This window comes from Phyllostomus hastatus, unplaced genomic scaffold (assembly GCF_019186645.2).
Source record: "Phyllostomus hastatus isolate PE091 unplaced genomic scaffold, TTU_PhHast_1.1 phas_contig_524, whole genome shotgun sequence".
Classification (NCBI taxonomy): domain Eukaryota; kingdom Metazoa; phylum Chordata; class Mammalia; order Chiroptera; family Phyllostomidae; genus Phyllostomus; species Phyllostomus hastatus.
In genome coordinates, this window is record NW_025333900.1 from 16,359,263 (window position 1) to 16,365,441 (window position 6,179).

Genomic DNA, 6,179 nt, shown 5'->3' on the forward strand with positions numbered 1-6,179 from the left:
AAAAAATGTCTCAAATAGCGTGGGAACTGAAGTATTATACACCAACTTCCCTTTCAGTCATTGGTTGAGGTTTCTCCTGAGGTACACACATTCCTCTGCGGTCTTGGGACCAGAGAAAGCTCTCAAGGAAAAAAAGCAGATCCTGGAAGCTTGAGGCCAGGTGTTATACCCTAAAGTGGAAAGGGAGGGGGATGTAGGGGGGAAGGGACCCAAAGAGCCTCTGCCATGGACTCTAGCCTTTTATTATCTTTTGAAACTTTCTCACTTGTTTTGAAATTATCAAAGTGATATCACTGATGTAAAACAGCAACATATATAAACAGTGTAGAAAAGTATGACTATTTTTAAAGACCTTCTTCCTCCCAGTCATTCAGCCCTAATAGTAGAAATTTGTTTTAAATTTTTTTCAAGTTGCTACATAGTTGTCTCCAATAAAATATTTTACTAAATATTTTGCCCTGGCTGGCGTAGCTCAGTGGATTGAGCATGGGCTGTGAACCAGGCATCACAGGTTCAATTCCCAGTCAGGGCACATGCCTAGGTTGCAGGCCATGGCTCCCAGCAACTGCACATTGATGTTTCTCTCTCCCTCCCTCTCTCTCTCTCTCTCTCTCTCTCTCTCTCTCTCTCTCTCTCTCTCTCCCTCTCCCTTCCCTCTCTAAAAATAAATAATAAATAAAATCTTTTAAAAATATATTTTTACAGAATTGATTTTAAATGTCTCTTTTATCAATAATCAATTCCCATTATGGATTTAGTTCTATTTCTGGAGTATCCATTTGTTTTAAATGTTATAAATTTGGAATGCAGTTTATTATCTGATAAGGCTATCCTTCCTCTTCAATCCCTAGAATTTTTCCATGTTTATTTTTCTGAATAAATTATAATGTTATTTTGTCAATATTACAAAAAGTTGGTACTTTTATTAGAATTTATTGAATATCTAGATTTAGGGAGAATTGTCATGTTTACAACATTCAATTTCCCATACAATAACAAAATGTATTTTTCCATTTATTAGCCTTCTTTTATGTGCCTCAGCAAAGCTTGTTTTGTCCAGTTGTGATTTTGTACCTCAGAGGCAGAGAGTTAAGAGATAATCATTATTCTCAATTATAGTAAACTATGTTCATGTTCTTTGCCAAGGAAACATAAAGGGGTGTTTTTTTTTCATATAATTCCTGCACCTTCCTTGTTGAATTTATTTATAAGTTATTAATCATATCCATAGCTTTGGCAAATGAGATGTTTTAGTGAATTATATTTTTTTAATTGTTAGCTATTGATTTGGGGGTATTGATTAGATACCCAGCTACCTACTGGAATTTCCTATCATCTCTAAAGATGTTTTCCAAGTTGATTATCTTGGATTTTCAAGGTCTATAATTATATCAAGTACAAATAGTGATTTTCAAAATCTGTTCTAATATTTACACACTAATTATTCCTCTTTTCTAATTGTATCGGCTAGTGCTTTCAAAATAATATTAAGCAATAACAACATTTGTTGGCAATTTGTCTTGTTTATGAATTTAATGAGAATGTTTCTAGGATTTTATTACAAAGAATGGTGCTGGATTTTAAACATATATATATATTTATCATGTTGAGGGAAAATCCATATATTTCCATCATAAAAGAATTTAATTCAGAGCCCTGGCTGGCGTAGCTCAGTGGATGGAGCGCGGGCTGGGAACCAAAGTGTCCCAGGTTCGATTCCCAGCCAGGGTACATGCCTGGGTTGCAGGAGCCATAACCCCCCAGCAACCGCACATTGATGTTTCTCTCTCTCTCTCTCTCTCTCTCTCTCTCTCTCTCTCTCTCTCTCTCTCTCTCTCTCCCTCCCTTCCCTCTCTAAAAATAAATAAATAAAATCTTTAAAAAAAAAAAAAGAATTTAATTCAGGCAAAAATGTTTAACTTCTAAAATTAAACAATATCTATTGAAGAGTTTTTCTCTTTTGACCTGTTTATATGGCAAATTATATTAACACATTTCCTAATAATAAATTATTTTTGCATTCCTGAATTGATTCAGTTTAATCATATTCTTTTCCTGTTGCACTAGATTCATTTGCTGTATTTTATTAATTTAGAAAAGTATCTGTAATTAACTAATAAAGTTTATGGGTGTTTCTCCCTTTTTGTGCCATCTTTAATAAATCTTAAGACCAGTATTATGCTAGCAGGCCTCTCCTGAAAGCTAGCAGAAGAGACAGTTCCTGTTTTAAGAGCTGATTTCAGACCAGTGAAGGAGGATTCTCTGGAGGCCACAGGATTTCTCTTGGCATGACTCCAAGTATGGATATGGGCATAGTTCCATTCAAAAATATGTATTAATCACATATAGATTTGGTGAAAGTATGTAAGTGGGAATTTGGCTCTTAAAATTGCTATGCAAGGCAAAGAATCTCACACCTTACTGGATCAAAATGTTGAAAGGGACTTTCTAATTGCCTTAAAATTTAAACTGAGGCCCAAAGGAGAAAATAAAAAATATCCTTTCATCTGATATAAAAACAATATGCACCCTTGAAAGACTTGCTAAAAGTAGGAAAACCAGTGCTGTGACCCAAACCTAGATTTATGAGAAAACTGAAGACTTTCGAAATGAAGATTGAGATGGTCATTGAAGTAAAAAGCTGTCAACTGAATCAGCAGCACTGTAGCATTTCTCCTTATAGGTGACCCCTCCTAAGCCAAGTAAGAAAAGAGCTTCAAGCAAATCTCTTGTAGAAATAGGTAATGTCTTCCAGAAGAGAGGACTAACATGTTTGCCTCCAACGGAGATGCTGAGCTGCTGGGACTCTCCTGTGTCCCCAGATGAGAGCTGAGCCTGGAGCAATTCTTGGAAGATGCTGACAATGTCCTAGGATGAAGATAAAAACTTGTATAGACCACATTGACAAGAAAAGATAGCAATATAAATGGCTTATCCTTCCAGAATTTGGTAGGGCAAGCATGTTGAGTTTTTCTCTGAACTAAGGAGTTATCTCATTGGCTACTATCTTGAAAGTCTCCACTGAAGGAGGCTACCTTCCAGGACAAGACTACACCAGCAGAATAGGGCTGGCAATCTACCACTCTAAGCAAGAGCCAAGAGCAGTGCTGTAAGAGCTCAGCTAGAGAATGAATCTTCAACACGGAAAACCAGTGCAGTGCTAGAGATCCCCACAGAGATCTCCAAGGACCCCACAAAAGCTTCCCAGAATGAGTAAGCCAACTTTCAGCTATCTGCCACATGGAAGGCGCCTAGGCCAGATATTATCCCCACCAGTCAAGTAAGCATCGCCATTTTAATCCTCTTCTCATCCTTTTGCCGCAGTATAGGAGGAGCCAGAAGCATGAAGAAAAGGGCAAGAAGAGTAGACAAATAAGGCAGAGTAGCCTTGGCTGGTGTGGCTCAATGGACTGAGCACTGGCCTGTGAACAGAAAGGTTGCAGGTTTGATTCCCAGTTAGGGCACATGCTGGGGTTGCAGGCCAGGTCCCCAGTAGGGGGTGTGCAAGAAGCAACTGATCATGTATCCCTCACACACTGATGTTTCTTTCCCTTCTTTCCTCTCTTACCCTCTCTCTAAAAGGAAATAAATAAAATCTTTTATAAAAAGTAAATAATGCAGAGTAATAGTGAGAAAAACAAAAACCACACATCTTCCCCAGGTGGTCTACAGATTGTTGAGTGGGGCTAAAGATTGATAAGGAGTAGAGAAAAGAAGTTTAGAAGTGAATGAGAGAATGAATCTGGTTTAAATGGGACTGTCCATTTAATGTCTTAAAATGAGACCATTCTCAAGCCAAAAATGACAGGAAAGGCCATTAGATTTGCCCAAGATATTGCCAAGGTATGAGGGAGACCCAGCTGCCCATATCTGAATGCAGAGGGGAGACACATGACCTAGTCAAAATTCCCCTTGAAAATCTCTCAGGAAGGGTTTACATCACAGACTGACACCCCATCTTTCTTTAATTCCAACAGAACAAGTTTGTCTTCCAGCACTGGAACAGATTGCAGCTATTTCAGTTGAACAAAGATGAAGTAGTTGGCATAAGTTTAGCAAATATGTTATAGGAAAATATGTACTTTTGAACACAAGAATCAGTCCTGACTGGTGTGGCTAAGTGGACTGAGTGCCAGCCTATGAACCAAAGGGTCGCTGGTTTGATTCCCAGTCACGGCACATGCCTGGGTTGTGGGCCAGGTCTCCAGGAGGGGGCACTCAAGAGGCAACCACACATTGATGTTTCTCTCCTTCTCTTTCTCCCTCCTTTCCCCTCTCTCTAAAAATAAACAAATAAAATCTTTTTAAAAATAAAAAAATTTGAACACTGACTAAAATAAAATAAAATTAAATTAAATTAAAATTAAAATAATGTATAAAAAATACAAGAATCACTAGAGCAGGGGACTTCAGTCAAGTTGGTGGCATAGGTAAACACGGCTCACCTCCCCACATAACCACATCAAAATTACAACTAAATTATAGAACAGCCATCACTCAGAACCACTTAGAACCAACAGAAATCAAGTTGAATGGAAGTCTAACAACTACAGAGTGAAAAAACTACATCTATCCAGACTGGTAGGAGGGGTAGAGACAGAAAATGGGCTGGTCGCACATCCAAGTGAGGTGTATAAAAATTTGAGAGGGATATCTCAGGAGTGAGGAGTCCCAGCTCCAGAACAGTCACCCCAGCCCAGGGTTCCAGTGCCAGGAAGATAAGTCCTCATAACTCTGGCAGCAAAATCCAGCAAAGATTGAGTTGGTGGGAGAAACTTTTGGAGTCCCAAGCAGTTCCCCTTAAAGAACTCACACATGAACTTACTCAGACTCACTCCCTCTGAGCTCCAGCACCAGGATAGTAGCTTGAAAGGCACCAGTGGCACACAGAGAGCAACTGAAGTGTCTGGCATCAAAGCAAGAGCTGGAGGATAGCTTTCTCCCAGACAGGAAGGCTGGGTGAGCCAGAGTTTGAAGGCTAGGGTGATATCTGAGACTCCATCAAACTGGCTAACTCTATTAGCCCTGTCCTAGAGATCCCCTGAGACTCTGTCCCACCGAACTTACAGCTGTGAACAGTAGCTTTTCCACATAAATGGCTGGTCTTGACTCATGCTACACAATTTCCTAAATCCATACAAACAAATAACAGCTGAACTCAGTGAGCCCCCAGGCCCTAAACCTCTTGCTAAGTGGCCCCAGGAACACCTAAATGCACAGCTTGACTTTGCCAGGGAATCTCCAAGCCCAGCACAAGTAGCACCCATCTCAGATTGATTTATAACTCAAGCAGGATGGCCCCAAGCAAAACACAGGTAGGGGCTGACCTTGGCCTGCACTACCCAGGAAACTCCAGGGTCTGTGCATGCAGTAGACAGCTACAGACCACACTGGAGTACCACCATCCTGCCCCTGCAAAGCTGATCCTCCATGGAGGGCAGAGGTTCATGGTCAGTGATCACAGTCAATCCTTGCAACTAACTGGCCTGGGTAAATACCTCCCATTGACCTGCCCACAGCAACCAGGTCTCAACAACAAGAGGAGGTGTACTCAGCCTACATAAAGGGCACACCTTGAGTACCCATCTTAGGTGATAGGGGAGGCTGTGCCACTGGAACCTACAAGACACATACTACATAAGCCAATTCTGTGAAGACAGAGAATCATACCAGCTCTACCTAATAAATAGACACAAACACCGTGAGGCTGCCAAAATGAGGAGACAAAGAAACATGGACCAAGTGAAAGAACATTTCAAAACTCCAGAAAAAAGAGCCGCACAAATTGGAGATAAGCAATCTATCAGACGCAGAGTTCTCAGCCCTGGTTATAAGGATGCTCAAAGAAAGTGAGGACCTAAACAGCATAAAAATATCCAATCAGAAATGAAGGATACACTAACTGAAATAAAGAACAATTTATAAGGAAACAATAGTAGAGTCAATGAAGCTCAGAATCAAATCAATGATTTGGAACATAAAGAAGTAAAAAACAACCCAGTCAGAACAACAAGAAGAAAAAAGAATCCAAAAAAAATGAGGATACTAAAAGCAGCCTCTATGACAGCTTCAAGAAGTCCAACATTTGCATCATAAGGGTATCAGAAGAAGAAGAGAAAGAACAAGAATTTGGACATCTATTTGAAAAAATAATAAAGGAAATCCTCCATAGTTTGGTG